Here is a 16,307-nt window from a genome sequence, read left to right as displayed (position 1 = left end):
AAAGCAATTTAGAATTATGCTAAGAAAGTGATTAAAGGGGCAGCTAGGTGGCACAGTGGATAGAGCACTGGCCCTGGATTCAGAAGAACCTGATTTCAAATCTGGCCTCAGACACATAACACTTACTAGCTGTGTGACCCTGGGCAAGTCACTTAACCCCATTGCCTAGCCAACAACAACAAAAAAGTGATTAAAGTGATCACTACCTTTGACCCAGAAATCCAACTGATAGACCTAGAACCTGAGGAAATCAGACAGAGATAAAGGTCCCATATACATAAAAAATATATATTTATAGCAAAACTTTTTGTAGTAGGGATAATCTGTAATTAAAGTAGATGCTCATCATTTGGGGAATGGCTAAACAAATTATGGCATGTGAATGTATAGAATATTACCACTCTGTAAGAAACAATACAAAGAATTTAGAGAAGCTTGGGAAGAATGAAATCATAGGAAGTGTACAGATCCAGGAAAAGAACGTGCATGATAGAAATTTAAAATGCAAACGGAAAAAACAACAACCAAAACTGTGAAACTATATGTGGCAATAATTATAATGACCAAATTTGATTTTGAATAATGATTGAGAAAATGCATCCTTCCCCTTCTTTGTAGATACAGGGCACAATAGGGACATAAGAGTGTGTATATGATCAGACTCAGTTGATGTGTTAATTGTTTTTGCTGAACTTTCTTTCTTGACTGTTTATGAGATCAGTTAGTCTTTTTTTTTTATCAGGTCAAATATAGCCTGCCCTATATTTGACGACTAGTTAACCTGGATGCTTGTGTGGGGCCAGATTCCTATACTTTGTAACATGGACCCTGACATGAGTCAAAATCTGATGTTTCTTAAGGAGGCCCTGGGTTGAAGCACAAGATATTCAAGAGAGGTTAATGAGAGTTCTTGATGATTTAATCCAGGAGATATAAACCCAGAGCTTTGGTTCAGAATCACAGGTTATCCTAGAGATCTTTAGATGTGATATAGTGGCAAGCAAGCAACCAGGAGTCAAGGGACATGTATTTGAACCAGATCTATGACTATATTTGTGGCTACATTGGTTTATGTGTCTATAAGATGAGAAGGTTGGGCTATGTGATCTCTTGTGATCCTTTTCAGTAATAGATGATACTCAATCTCATGCTTTTTTTTAAAAAAAAAAAAGGATCTCCAGAATCTAGTCCTAAATGATTCCTATTCTCCTGCAATTTTCTTCTCTACCTCCTAAACAAAAGCTCCCACTTAATTGTCTTATCTGCAAAATGGGGCTTCTGTGAATGGTTATAGCGAGAAAAGTGCTTTATAGACTTTAAAGTGTTTTAAATGATAATTACATGTGCCTGTGAAGGAGGATTGTGCTCTCTAGACTTGCCTTCTAGGATCAACAACTCATAAGTAAAGAGTCTGAAGACACTTAAAAGGTGATGTAATCCATCTATCATTTCACAGATGAGGAAACTAAAGCCCAGAAAGGGAAAGTGGAACTTGACTCACACAGGAATAAGAACAAGCATTTCTTTTGGTTTGTTTTCTCAGAAGGTAGACTGCTTACTTTTATTTGGGACTAGGCTTGCTAGGTGGCTCAGTGGATGGAGTGCTGGGCCTGAAGTCAGGAAGACCTAAGTTTAAATCTGGTCTCAGACACTTACTTACTAGCTGTGTGACCCTGTTTGCCTCAGTTTCCTCATCTGTAAAATGATCTGGAGAAGGACATGGTAAACCACTCCAGCATCTTTGCGAAGAAAACCCCACATACAGTATAGGCTCACAAAGAGTCAGGCATGACTGACAACAATGATAAGATTTGTTACTAATTTCCTTCTCAAGTCTGAATTTGTATGTAAGGGTTTAGAAAACCAACAAATGATAAATGTGCCAGGAAGAGTGTAAATAGCAACATCTTGTGTCCCATAATGTTTTCGCCTTTTTGGAGTGTTTTCTTATCTACTGTTTCAAGTGAGGATGACAGTGTGGTTGGCATGAACTAGAGCCCTAAGTTGGGAAATGGGCAAATTGGCGCAAAGATTTCTTAGTGTGATCACAAAATAATAGATTTAGATCTGGAAAAGATCTCAGAAATCATCTGGCTCAATACCCTCATTTAATGTACGAGGAAATGTTGGTCCAGCCAAGTCAAAAGACTTGCCCAGGGTCACACAGGCAGTAAGCTGGCATTTGAACCCAGATCATCTAACTCTTTCTACCAAACAGAGGGACACTTCAGTAGAGAAAGGAAGATTTCATTTTCCTGTAAGATCACTCAATCCTAGAAGGTGAAGATGAGCATGGTTCTGATTTGTAAAGAGATTTAGAATAAGAATATCAATCAGCAGGGACTTACCACGTACCTACTATGGGTTAGCTGCTGGGGATATGACAGAAGTGAAAATGTCTGCTTATAAAAACTTCACTCTGGGGGCAGCTAGGTGGCTCAGTGAATACAGCACTGGCCCTGGAGTCAGGAGGATCTGAGTTCAAATCTGACCTCAGACACATAATACTCACTAGCTGTGTGACCCCGGGCAAGTCATTTAACCCCATTGCTTAGCAACCCCCCAAAAAAAAAAAACTTCAATCTGGCCAAAGGAGATAGAATATACATATATATTTATATATAAACTAGATAGAAGATAACCTAAGGGGTAAGGCACTGACCCCTGGGAGAACAGGGAAGGCTTCATGTAGTTGGTAGCACCTGGACTGGGCCTTGAAGGAAACTAGAAATTCTCAGAGGCAGAGCTGAGGAGGGAGTGCAGAAGGATAGAGCTAGAAGTGACCTTGGGAGAACACTTAGTTCAAGTGACTCATCTTATAGATGAGAATACCCATAACACTATGGTTTGTGATCATGTGGTGGGTGTATATGTAGAGCCATGACCAGGTGAAAGTGCAGTGGAAAAGAAAGAACATGGGATTTGGGAAGACCTGGCTTTCTAATTCTGGCTCTATGCCCTCAGCCACTTGCCTTCCCTGGGCCTCAGTCTCCTCCTCTCACTAGATGGTCTTTGAGATTCTGTCTAGCTCTGGGTCTTCTTAAATCAATGCTCTTGTTGCCACATGCCTCAGATTCAAGGCCAGGGCTTGAGAAAAGCTGTTTGCCATTCATACTCAGTCCTCTTCTACAGCTAATGGGTAGTCTGTCCAACCAGGAGAGAGGCATCATTGAACAACTCCATCAGGCTTCTGGCCTCCAGAAATGTTCACTACTAGTAATAACAATTAACTTTACACCTCTGTGCTTTTTTCTTGGATTTGAACCATGGCTGAACTTCTTGAAAATCCCTACATGGCTTCTCCGTAGCTTATGTAAGGACCCTTGTGTTCTCTGTTCTGTTAGTCCTGCTCACCCTTTCCCAAAATCTGGCTACATCTTAGCATCCCTCACCTTCTTTAAGGCTAAGCTCAAGCTTCATTTACACGAGGCCTCTCCTGATCTCCCCTCCTCCACGCTAGGCCCCTCCCAAACCATCTCGACATCACCTTATATCTATTGTGCATATGTCCACATATATCCATCCTTCTCTCCAAGAGAATACAAGCCCCTGGAAGGTGTGGAGTGCTTCACTTTTGTCTTTCTACCCTCAGTTCTTAACACAGTGTTTAGCACATAGGAGGTGCCGAAATGCTGGTTCATTGATTGAATCTTTGTCACTTTCTCTGGTATACAACTCAGTCATTTACAATCCTAATATAACTGAACTTTCAGGCTGCAAGGAGCTTTATAGATAATAAATTCAATGATTGCTTAATGCAACAGACATTCAAGTGCTTATTATATGGAAAACACTATGTCTAGATCTCCAGGATGTACAAAAAGACATAGCCCTTCTCCTCATGGAGATTGATATGGTAGGGTATGAGGGAAAAAAAACACACATAAATATGAAACATTGCATGGTAACTGTAAGAAAAGTACAGAGCAGAGCGCTGTGTGAGACTGGAGTGGGGAAGGTCTTTCCAACCCAGGAAGCTCAGTGAGTTTGTTCTAGTAGATGGCTTTTGAATTGATCTATAAAGGAGGTGTAGACAGTCAATGAGAAGCCGAATGGTGTAACGCAGAGGTGTCGAGCTAGCAGTTTGGTTTACACTTAGGGTAGCTCTCTTGCGTATACACAAGGCCCTGAATAATGATAAGGGGCACTGATGCGGAGGAGTGAACAGCCAGGCCCTGTAACTCTCCTAAGCCTGAGATTGTAAGTGTTTCATTCAATGATCATCAACGACCCACTTTTTCCTTTTCCTTTTTTATAGGATGAAGGGGGGGGGAATCTGCTACAAAGTGCCCTCTGAAGTAGGGTGGTCCTTTATTTTAGGCTATGCGCATTCACAAGTGACCAAACTATGAAACAAGTTCATCATGAGAACAAAAAATACTTTTAAGAAGATACATTTTGCAGCCTGAAGCAGTTCGCATCTGGAAAACTCCAGGGAGAAAAATCAGGCCTGCTAGACTTAGAAAAGTTGGCATAATAAGCACTGTGTCCTCTTTTACTTACTATTGGGTGTGAATTATAACTGGCTGCCAGTGAAGGCCACTTCATCCCTGGGTAGTTAAGACTGCATTTCTGTTTCTAGTCCATTTCAAAATTGATGAATACAGGCAAGATAATATGGTTTTGCTGTGTATTGGGAGACACCATGCCCTTGGTTCACACCTTTTTTTTATTCTAATGCCCAGTGTTTTGGGGGCAGGGGGAGAGGCTCTTGGAAAATTGAAAATTCAGAGAAGTATGTCACTGTGTATCTTGAGCCTAGCCCTTTCAGTCTTCCTTGTCTCTTTGGTCACTGAGAAATGAGTTTAGATAATCTCACTCACCTTTTGGTGTCGTGGACTTACTTAAGCCCTAGAATCACAGAACTGTCCAGGTAGACGTCATCTTGGAGGGTTAAGTGGAGAGAACAAACTAATGAGGAGGTGGGTGGAAGAAGAAGGGAAGAGAATAAGCATTTGTATAGCAGCTACTATGTACCAAGCTCTATGCTAAGCACCTTTAAAAATTGCTCATTTGGTCCTCATAGCAGCCCTATAAAGCAGATGACATCATTATCCTCAATTTACACATGAGCAATCTGGGGTTACATGATTTGCCCAGGGTCACACAGCTAGTGAGTGTCTGAGGCTGGATTTGAACTCAGACTATGTAACCTTGGGCAAATCACTTAACCCTATTTGCCTCTATTTCCTCATCTATCAAATGAACTGGAGAAGGAAATGGCCAGCCACTTCAGTATCTTTGCCCAAAAACCCCACATGGGGTCACAGAGAGTCTGACATGTTTGAAACAACTCAACAGCTTTCTGATCTGACACCCAATGCTCTATCCACTGTCCCACCAGCTTGCCTAAATGAGTCACTTGATGGCGTCATTCAGGAAGAAAGAAGGAGACAGTAGGTAGTGGGGGCAGTGTCTTCTAGATCTTACTTGGGGCTACATCTTTGACCCAAGGCTCAGCCTAGCTAAATGTAGAGAGGTTCATCACCAAGTGATGCTTTTTTTCAGTAATAGCAATTCATAAATAAGGTCATTTACTAAGGGGTAGAGAGGCTGAGCTAGCTATGGAGGTAGAGAGAGATCAGTCCCATATTGATGAAAGAGCAGAGCCTTAGAGAATTGAATAGACCTCTCAAATCATCCATCCATGCATCCATCCACCCATCCATTCATTCAACTAGCAAGTTCCCGCTCTGTGCCAGCCACTGCTTTGGTATGCAGTGTATATAGCCTGGGGTATGCAAAGGCAAAAACCCAAAACAAACAAAACTGCTTCTGTCTCCACATAGCTCACCTGCTCTCAGGGGAAAATGAAATGTGCACTGATGAGTGAATGCACAGTATACAAATGTAACTGGGAGAAAGTGCATTAGGAACTTGTGGTGGGGGTGGGCTATGTGGCATAAATCAAGAAAGGCTTCCTGCAAGAGGCTGAATTTGAACTAGGGTTTAAAAGAAGTTAGGGATTCTAAAAGGTAGAATTAAGGAAGGAATTCATTTTAGGTGGGGGATACAGCTTCTGCAAAAGCATAGAGGTAAGATATGTAATATCTCTGGGAAAACAGCAATCATACCATATAGGCTACCATCCTGTAAGCCTGCCTACAAGGTCAGCTCTGCCTATGCCTTGTGACATTCTGGGTCAGAACCTCAGATCTCTGGAAGGTGTGTGTGTGCATGTGAATTTGAATCTTTTGATTTCTTTTTGAATCTTTCAATGTATACCACATTGCTCTAAACCTCTCAACTTTCCCTCCCCATAAATATACACTGAGGTATTAATGGTATTGTCTACATTTAATTTCATTCATTTCAATTTCTATTCAACCACGTACCATTTCCCCTCCAACAAAATATTTCAATAGACTTATTTTAATTTCAGTTCTTCAATTTGCCTTCTTTCCCCAGTCAGCACTTTCTGGATCTCTTATCTACAATTTACTTTCTCCTTTTTGAGTTTCAGATTTGAACATTCAGGCTTTCTGTGGTTTGTGTTGTAGGTCTTTACAGAGACTCGAGGGGCTGGAATAGATGACCTCTGAGATTCCTTAAAACCCTGGAATTCCATAATCCTTTCACCTTTTGCATCTGGAGTTATTTGATTCCAGAGAGCAAGACAAGAACTGTTGGTTAGAGGATGTTATAGGACCAGGCAGTGAAGAGCTTTAAATGATAAACAGAGGCATTTATATTTGATCCTAGAGGTAATAGGAAGCTATTGGAGTTTACTGAGGATGGAAATGACGTGTCCACACATGCTTTAGGGGAGCTTTGTGAAGGATGGATGGGAATGGGAAGACATTTGAAGCAGAGAGACCAGAGAGGAGACCATGGTACCAGTCAAGGTGAGAGGTGATGAGGGCTGAATTGGAGTGGACACTGTGAATTGCAAGAAGGGAAAGTATATGATAGATGTTGTGGAAATATAAATGACAAACTTTGGCAATTGATTAGGTGTCCGAGCTTTGTAAGAGTGAGGAAAGGAGAACAAGGCCAAGGGCATAAAATTAAGTGCAAATCATGGGAAGGTTGGTGGTCCCCTCAAAAGATAAGTGGAAGTTCAGAAGAGAGCTGAGTTTTGGGGAAAAGATAATGAGGTCTCTTTTGGACATTGTGAGGTCAATTTGGGACTGGGGATTGGGAGAGCGAGTAGGGCTAGAGGAAAAGAACCTGGGTTCAACTACATAGAGATGATCATTGAATCCATGAGATCTTATGAGGCCACAAAGTGAGAATGTATAAAAAGAAAAGAAGATCCTGGATAGAGTCTTGGGGTTATACTCATAGTTAAGGGGCATGGTATAAATGATAATATAGCAAGGAGACTGAGGAATGACTAGACTTACATGAGGAGAATCGAGACCTGCATCTTGATAACCGAGAGCAGGGGTAGGGAACCTACAGCCTCAAGGCCACGTGTCCACTTGTGGTCCTCTAGGTCCTCAAGTGCGGCCCTTTGAATGAATCCAAACTTCACAGAACGAATCCCCTTAATACAGGGATTTGTTCTGTAAAATTTGGACTCAGTCAAAAGGACGCACCCAAGGACCTAGAGGGCCACAAGTGGCCTTGAGGTTGCAGGTTCCCTACCCCTGAGTCCTAAAGAAAATAGAGTGTGTAGGAAGAAAGGTTTGTTAATGGTGTTAAATTCTGAAGAAAGGATGAAGATGAGAATTGAGAAAAAGACATCAAATATGCCATTAAGAGATCATTGTTAAATTTGGAGAGAACATTTATACCAGAAATGCAGGATGGCTTCAACATCAGGAAAACTATCAGCATAATTGACCACACTAAAAATAAAAACAACAAAAATCATATAGATGCAGAAAAATCTTTTGACAAAATGCAACACTAATGCTTATTTTTTTCTTCCACTAAACTTTTTTTTGCAAGGAAGAGCTTTTATTATATTTTTTGAAAGTTTTTATATTTTTTCAAATTATGTGTTTTTAATTTTTAGATTTTTTTCCATTTAATAGTAATGTTTCTCCAATCACACATAAAGATAGTTCTTAACATTAATTTTTTTATGTTTTTAGGCAGTTGGGGTCCAGGGTCACACAGTTAGTAAGTGTCAAGTGTTTGGTCTTAGGCCACATTTGAACTCAGGTCCTCCTGTCTGCAGGGTCAGTGCTCTATCCACTGGGCCACCTAGCTGCCTCTGAGATTTTTTTATTATTATCATTTTTTACTTAACATTCATTTTTTATAAGATTTTGAGTTCTTTTTTTTTAGTTTTTTTGAGTTTTTTTCCTTCCTCCCTCCCTCTCCTCCCCAAGAGGGCAAGCAATCTGATATATAATGATACATATACAATCATATTAAATGTATTTCCACATTAGCCATGTTGTGAAAGAAAAATTAGAACAAAAGGGAGAAATTGCTAGAAAGAAAAAAATGAAAATAGTATGCTTTGATCTGCATTCAGACTCCATAGTTTTTTTTTTCCTCTGGACATAGATAGCCTTTTCGAATTGCCTTGGATCATTGTATTGCTGAGAAGAGCTAAGTCATTCATAGTTGATCACCACAAAATGTTGCTGTGGCATCAGTTCATATAGGTCTTGCCATGTTTTTTCTGAAACTCTTACTCCCCCATTGTCATTTCTAAAAGCACAATATTATATGCCACAACTTGCTCAGCCATTCTGCAATTGATGAGCATCCCCAAAGTTTCCAGTTCCTTGCCACCACAGAAAGAGCTGCTATTAACATTTCTGTACATATAGGTCCTTTCCCTTTTTCTTTGATGTCTCTGGGATACAGACCTAGTAGTGGGATTGTTGGATCAAAGGGTATGCACAGTTTTATTATCCTTTGGGTCTAGTTTGAAATTATTCTCCAGAATGGGTGGACCTGTTTACTAATCCACAAACAATTCATTAATGTACCTAGTTTTCCCTCATCCCCTCCAGTGTTTGTCATTTCTGATAGGTGTGAGATGGTACCTCAGGGTTGTTTTAATTTGCATTTTTCTAATCAATACTGATGTAAATCATTTTTTGTGATAACAGATAGTTTTGATTTCTTCTTCTGAAAACTTCCTGTTTATATCCTTTGAACATTTGTCAATTGGAAAATAAGTCTTATTTTTTACAATGACTCAGTTCTATAATCAGTATATATTTAAGAAATGAGGGCTGTATCAGAGAAACACTGTAAAAATTTTCATTGTCTATGGTACCTTTTAGCAAAATGTAGGTTTTGTGATTACTTCTTTTTATTAAGTCAATTTTTGCTTTTGCTTTGTCTGAGATCATGATTGCTACCCCTGCCTTTTTCTAGTTTAGTTAGAATATGTTAGATTCTGTGCCAGCCCTTTATTTTAACACTTTAAGTATGTTTCTGTTCCTTTTTTTTCTTTTTTGGTTAGGCAGCAGGGTTAAGTGACTTGCCCAGGGTCACACAGCTAGTAAGCATTATATGTCTGAGGCCAGATTTGAACTCAGGTACTCCTGAATCCACGGCTGTTGCTCTATCCACTGCACCATCTAGCTGCTCCTGTGTGTTTATGCTTCAAGAGTGTCTCTTGTAAACAACAAATGGTTGGATTATGGTTTCTAATCCATTTTGCTACCTGCTTCCATTTTAGGGGAGAGCTGATCCCATTCACATTCACAGTTATGATTACTATGTATTTCTCTCCATCCTATTTTCTTCTGTTTCTTCTTTCTTCTCCTTTTATCCTATGCCTTCTCAAAAGTCTATTTTGCTCCTAACCCCTGCCTCCCTTAATTAGTCCTCCCTTTCACCATCCCCCCACATTTCTCTTATCTCCTCCTCCTATTTCCCTACTGGGTAAGTTATATATACATACACACATACATATACATATACTTATGCATATACATATACACACATATATATGTGTATATATACACATATATACACACACATACACACACACACACACACACACACACACACACACACACACATATCCTTCTGTCATTGAACCAATTCAATTCCGATGAGAGTGAGGTTCAAGCATAGCCTATGATTCTCACATTTTCCCCTCCACTGCAAAAAAAGTATTCTTTGATGTGAGAAAATTTTCTTCATTCTACCTCTCCCTTCCTGCTTCTCCAAATACATCCCTCTTTCTCACCCCCTTCATTTTTTTGGAGATCATGCCAACATAACTGACTCATACCCATGCCGTCTGCCTATGTAGTCTCCTTTTAACTGACCTAATACTGATAAAGTTCTTAAGAGTCACATGTATCATCTTCCCACATAGGAATATAAGCAGTTTAACCTTATTGAGTGCTTCGTGATTACTCTTTCATGCTTACCTTTTCAAGCTTCTTTTTTGTTTGTTTGTTTGTCTATTCTTCCAGTTTGCTTCCTGACTTCGACTTAACTTTAGGGCTGGGCTCTTTTACACTTATGGAGGGAAGGTCTGGGCTCATCCCGTTGCTGCTTTCTTGGCGGATTGAGTGTTACATTATTGCAGAGTCTCAAAGACAGACTGGAAACTTGCAAGCTTTCAGTGCTTCCAAAGGAACCTTATCTAGGGCAAAGACGGAGTTTCTTAACCTGGGTTTGGGTCTGTGGAAGAACAGATTGCTGCTAGATCTGCCTCTGTTGCTCAGAGGGAAAGCTCTGTTTGTTCAGAGTGGCAGAATTATAGGTTCTCCTTTGGTCTTATGGATCTCCTTTGATTTCCTACCTTGATTATTCCTGTCAAGGCTAGGCTATATTCTAGAAGTGAGAACCAGAACTGAGTTCAGAGACAGCCACACCATGGTGGCTATTGGCTTCCTTTCTCAGTATACCACCCAGGGCCTCCCTGCCAGAGGAAGGCAATGCCACCACGTGAGTAGGTCCCTTTCTCAGTTTGTCCTGGACTTGCCACTCATTATTGTATAGGGTGGCAAAGTTGCCATTTGGCACCTGTCCCAGGTGTGGGTCTTGGGGTGCCATTATTTGGGTCTGAGACCTCCTTTTGTACTGCTACTCAGTCTCTCTATGGGTACTAGGGTGCTCTGTGTGCTGCCAGCTCCTGCCAACCCTGTCCCCATTGTCTGCCAAACTTTCTGTTTGTCTCTTTATGCTGACTTTTGATAGACAAAGGATTTACTGTGTCTTTTTTTCTGGGTTTCTTATGAGGTTTTGGACTGGCACCTTTCATAGATATTTGGAGGCGATGTCTTAAATAGGTTATTAATTCATCCTCGTGAGTCATTTGTGGTAAAGGAAATATAGAGCTGTTTTCTATCTGATATCCACCTTGTACTTTAAGTGCATCCTCATATTCATCCTTATCAATATCATTATTGCTAGTATAGTGCTTCAAGATTTACAGAACACATTACACATATTATCTCATTTTATCCTCACACCAGCTCTGGGAGGTAGATGCTATTATTTTTCCCATATTATAGATGAGTAAACAGACAGAGGATGTGTGACTTGCCCAGGGTCATACAAGTGCCTGAGTTGGCTTTGAACTCAGGTCTTCCTGATTCCAGGTCCTATTCACTAGACATGAGCTATACCAAAGCTTTTAAAATATATATATCTATAAATATATAATATTTATATTAAATATATTAAATATATAAATGTAAATATATTTAAATAAACATAACTTTGGAGTTTGAGGATAAAGAGAGAATGGGGGAATAAAGAGCTTAACTCCCTCTCCTTGGGATCAAAGATTAAGCAAGACTGAACTTGGTCCAAGTGAGCCTAGAGCCAAGACCCCTTTATGAGTGGTCCCTACTCCCTTCCCACATATAGGCTGGGCTGTGGGTAACACATGACATCCTTCAGATTTTTTTCCCATAGCACATGGTTAAGCTGGTTACTGATGGGAATATTCTAGGTTTGGAAGTTGGCAAGGTGTGAGCAGAAATAGAACCAAAAAATAGGGTGGTTAAGAGTAGAGTTGATCTGTTTAAGGAAGGGGTCTAGATTAGGGAGAGATAAGACATAGCCAGAATAGAGATATGATAGCCTGAATATGAACTATGAGGTCAAGGGACAGGAGGTCACAGGAGGATAAAGAATAAGCTTAGGAAAAACAGGAAAAATGGAATGTTATTATTGAATAAAGGAATTTCAGATTTCTTGCGCAAGGAAGTAGAACACTTTTGGGTGATGGCAAGATCAAAGGTGTCATCATTGCCATGTCTGTAGCTGAGATGGAGTGAAAGAGTAGGGAATGGGGATTGAGTAGACTAAGGAACTGAAAGGTTAGTGTGTAAGAGGGAACATTAACATGTATGCTGAAATCTCCTTGTATAAAGCCAGGAGTTGGGTTATAGAGAGAACTATGAGCTAGGCACTGAACTCATTGAGAAAGGAAGGAGAATGTTCTGGGGGGCTGCAGATAAGAGCCCCTACAATCTTGATGGAATGAGAAACATGGACACATGTTCACAGTGAACCTTAAAGGAGAAAAACTCGTTGAGTGATAAAAGCAGAAAGGAAATTCTAGAAGAGGCGATGGGAACAAGGAATATTCTGACACCTTCTTCAGGAGCAGTGAGACTGTAGCCCAAGCAGGGAGGTGATGAGTACAACCAGGACTATAGAGGATGGCAGGGGAGGCAGTTGTTATTTGAGTGGATCCAGTTCTCTGTGGATGCCAAAAGATAAAAGGAACATGAGCGGGAGAGGTCTAAGATGAGGGAACTTTGTTAATTATAGAACCCAAATCCCAGATGGCATGGCGGAAGGTTTATCTGGAGCAGGACATTGGAGGCCTATTGAGGTAGATGGAGATGAGAGAATAGGAAGTAAGGATGGCGACATAGGTGGTTTACTTTTATGCAGTTGGGAATTCAGTATCACTGGAATTGAGACAGTAAGAGGTAGGAGTCTGTTAATTATTGGGGAATGAGTACAGGTTGAGAGGAAGCAGATGGAAGCAGCTCCTTTAATTAATGCAAGTGAGTCAACCTTTCTAGGTCATGGTTCTGCCTCCTGGTCTTAGACTGCATTCTAAACCAGGTATAGTTTGATCTTTCTCACTGAGGTGTACCCACTTGGGTGTGGCCTAATCTTTCTTTTGGACTGGATCTCTTCTACTTTTGCTATTTTACTGCTCAATTTTTATCAATTTCATCATGATTTCAGAACCCAGTCTTTAAGGTCATTTTGGGAATGGCATTCGAGCAGAGACCAGATGACTGGCCTCTCAGGGATCCTGTAGAAGGGATTCTTACACTGGGTGACTGATTGCATCAGATGACTTTGAATGTCCAGCTCTGTGCAAGCTTCTAGGTTTGATGCTGAGCTTGAAGGCAACAGATCCCTCAGAGGTATTCATATACCTGAGACTATTCATGAATGAATAAAAAATGAATGAAATGTATAATTTATATCAAATTGCTTGCCTTCAAAAGGAGGGATGAGGGGGGAGAGAGAATCTGGAACCCAAAATTTTAAAAGACAAATGTTAAAAATTGTTTATACATGCAATTAGAAAAAAATAAAATATAAAAATTTCTCCCAAAAAAGAATGAAAAAACAATCATGAAGCACTTACTCTGTGCTAAGTTCTGGGGATGCAAACACTAAATCATGACCTTCCCAGCACTCAAAGAGTTTAAAATCTAATTGGGGAGATAACATGCAGACATACAAGAATATAGAAAACACATGCAAACCAGGTAAAAAGTAACCTTGGAGGGAAAGGCACTAGTAGCTGGGGAAACAATAAAAGCCTCCTAGAAGGCAGCTCTTGAACTTATTCTTGAAAGAAACAAGGAATTCCATGAGAGAGACGTCTGGAGGGTGAGCGATCCAGGCATGGGAGACAACCACTGCATAGGCATGGGAATGACAGATGGAACATTGTGTAGAAGGAGCCACTAGGGCTGGAGAGTAGTACATGGAAGGCATAGACACTGTGGAGTACAGTTATGGGAAGGAGGCCTGGAGAAGTAGGAAGGGATCAGGCTGTGGAGATTTTTAAGTGCCGAACAAGGGAGTTTATCTTTGGTCTTAAAAGCTGAGGAGGGAAAAACTGAAGAATCTGAGATCATGAAATATCTTTATTTAACACAAACCCCAGTAATTCTCCCTAATAAAAAAAAATAAGTGACAGAAATAAGAGACAGAAATAGCACTGGCTTGAAGTGATTTTGAGGAGTTGGGCATATTTATATTGGAATTTTGAAGTGCCCTTTTTGAGTTTGCACAAATGCAGCTAGCAGACCAACCATACCAAAACGGGGTAGTTTGAAAAAGCTGGAAGTTGCAATAACCATCATGAATGAGCACATTATCCCATAACATTTGACAGAAGGTATTAAAATATATATGACCTGTGCACAATACATTTTAAATGCCCTAGGGAGTATTTTAAGTAACTTTAAGCATTTATAGGAATGCTATGGGCAATGTGAAATGAACAATCACCCACTAATGTCAGTTTATAAATCTGAATTTTCATCTATTGGGTTAGCTTTAAAAGAGGGTAGGTTTCTGTCTTCAAAAGCAACCTTCTCGGGCAGCTAAGTGGCTCAGTACATAGAGCACTGGCCCTGGATTCAGGAGGACCCGAGTTCAAATTCAGCCTCCGACTGACACATAACACTTACTAGCTGTATGACCCTGGGTAAGTCATTTAACCCCATTGCCTAACCAAAAAAAAGAAATAATAATAATTTTAAAAAAAGAAGCCTTCTTCTTAGAAGCCTTTTCAATAAGATACCTCTTATGTTTAGGTTGCTCAGGATGCTGGCAGACAGAGGTGAGAGAAGTTACACTCAGTTCAATTCAGTGCAGTTCAATCAATGCAATGAACATTTAATTTTATTCTAGGGAGCTGGAAGATGTCATAGAAATACTGAACGCAGAACACAGGAGCTCTGATCTGATCTTATACAACATCTAAAGAAGCACTTGGTTGTCTGGGAGATTGTGAACTTGCTCTACTCTCCCTCAATTCCTGTTGTGATTTGGAGTAACTGAGTCATTATTTCTTGGTTTAAGTTAACCCTCCTCCCATCCCAAATAGCAATGGTGAAAATTAGCTACATTACAATATGTATTTATGGGTCACTGGATAGAATGTTGAGCCTGACATCAGAAAGAGTCATCTTCCTGATTTCAAAGCTACCTTAGATACTTGCTAGTTATGTGATCCTGGGCAAATCACTTCTACAAAAATGCTATTACTCAAAACCATAGTGCTGAAAAGGAACTTATCTAAAAGTTCATCTAGTCCAACCTTTCAATTTTACTGAGGAAGAAACTGAAGACATGAGAGGGGAAATGATTTCACCAAGATCAGTCACATAGATAGTCAGCAGCAGGACTGGGACTGGGCCCCAGGTCTCCTGAGTCTGAGGCCAGTAAGATGGCCTGTACCCCATACTTCTTTCAAGGAAAAATAGAACTAAATATGTAACAGGGAGTAGGCTGGATGCAAAAGCAGTGGCAGATAGAGAATCCAAAATGGAAATCTTTTTTGAGGAAGAAAAGCATAGGGCTACAAAGCCCAAAAGGCAGCTAGATAGTGCAGCAGATAGAGCACCAGGCCTGGAGTCAGGAAGACCTGAGTTCAAATCTGGATTTAGACACTTAATAGCTGTGTGACCCTGGGCAGGTCACTTAACCTTGTTTGTCTCAGTTTCCTCATCTATAAGATGATCTGGAGAAGGAAATGGCATCACTCTGGTATCTTTGTCAAAAAAACTCCCAATGGGGTGATGAAGAGTCAGATGTGACTGAAAACAGCTGAACAAAAAGGAGTCCAAACTCTGCCTTGTCCCAGCATCTCCCATATAGTTCTGGATCCTCAGCGTTTACCTTCTGTTTTTATCCAGGTCTCAGAAGAGGTGGGGACCAAATGAAAACTTCCTTGGAAACTAAAACTGCCTAAGTCGCTTTCCTTATATGAGTGGATAAAGGCAGAAATGGGCCTACATCACCTGCAATGTAGCATGAGGTCAGTGAGCTCATAGACACTGAAAAGTGTCTGGGATTATTCAACTATATCATTAATTTTTGTGACAATGATTTCACGCTATAATATGGAAAAGTCCTAATTAACTCTCTTTCCTACGTAGATTTCATTGTAGACCCTAGATAACATCCGACACGTTAGCTGCTGTTATTTAGCTCTCCAGTGATTTGATTTGGGGCACCTAGAAATCTACCACCTATGCAATGTGACCAATTCTTTTACTTCAGTGAGGAATGGTTGAGACTGTTGGATAGACAGCAGAGAGAGAGGGCGAGTGAATTCTGTAAGCAATACTGCCCTCTGGTGGTGGCCTTCAAAGAAAGACGGCTGAGGGATCTGGGGAATTCGTTTAGAGGGCTCGTTCTTGCCACGGACAATA

This window comes from Phascolarctos cinereus, unplaced genomic scaffold (genome assembly GCF_003287225.1).
Source record: "Phascolarctos cinereus isolate Bilbo 61053 unplaced genomic scaffold, phaCin_HiC Scaffold_2;HRSCAF=192, whole genome shotgun sequence".
Classification (NCBI taxonomy): Eukaryota; Metazoa; Chordata; class Mammalia; order Diprotodontia; family Phascolarctidae; genus Phascolarctos; species Phascolarctos cinereus.
Note: the sequence above shows the minus strand (reverse complement) of the source record.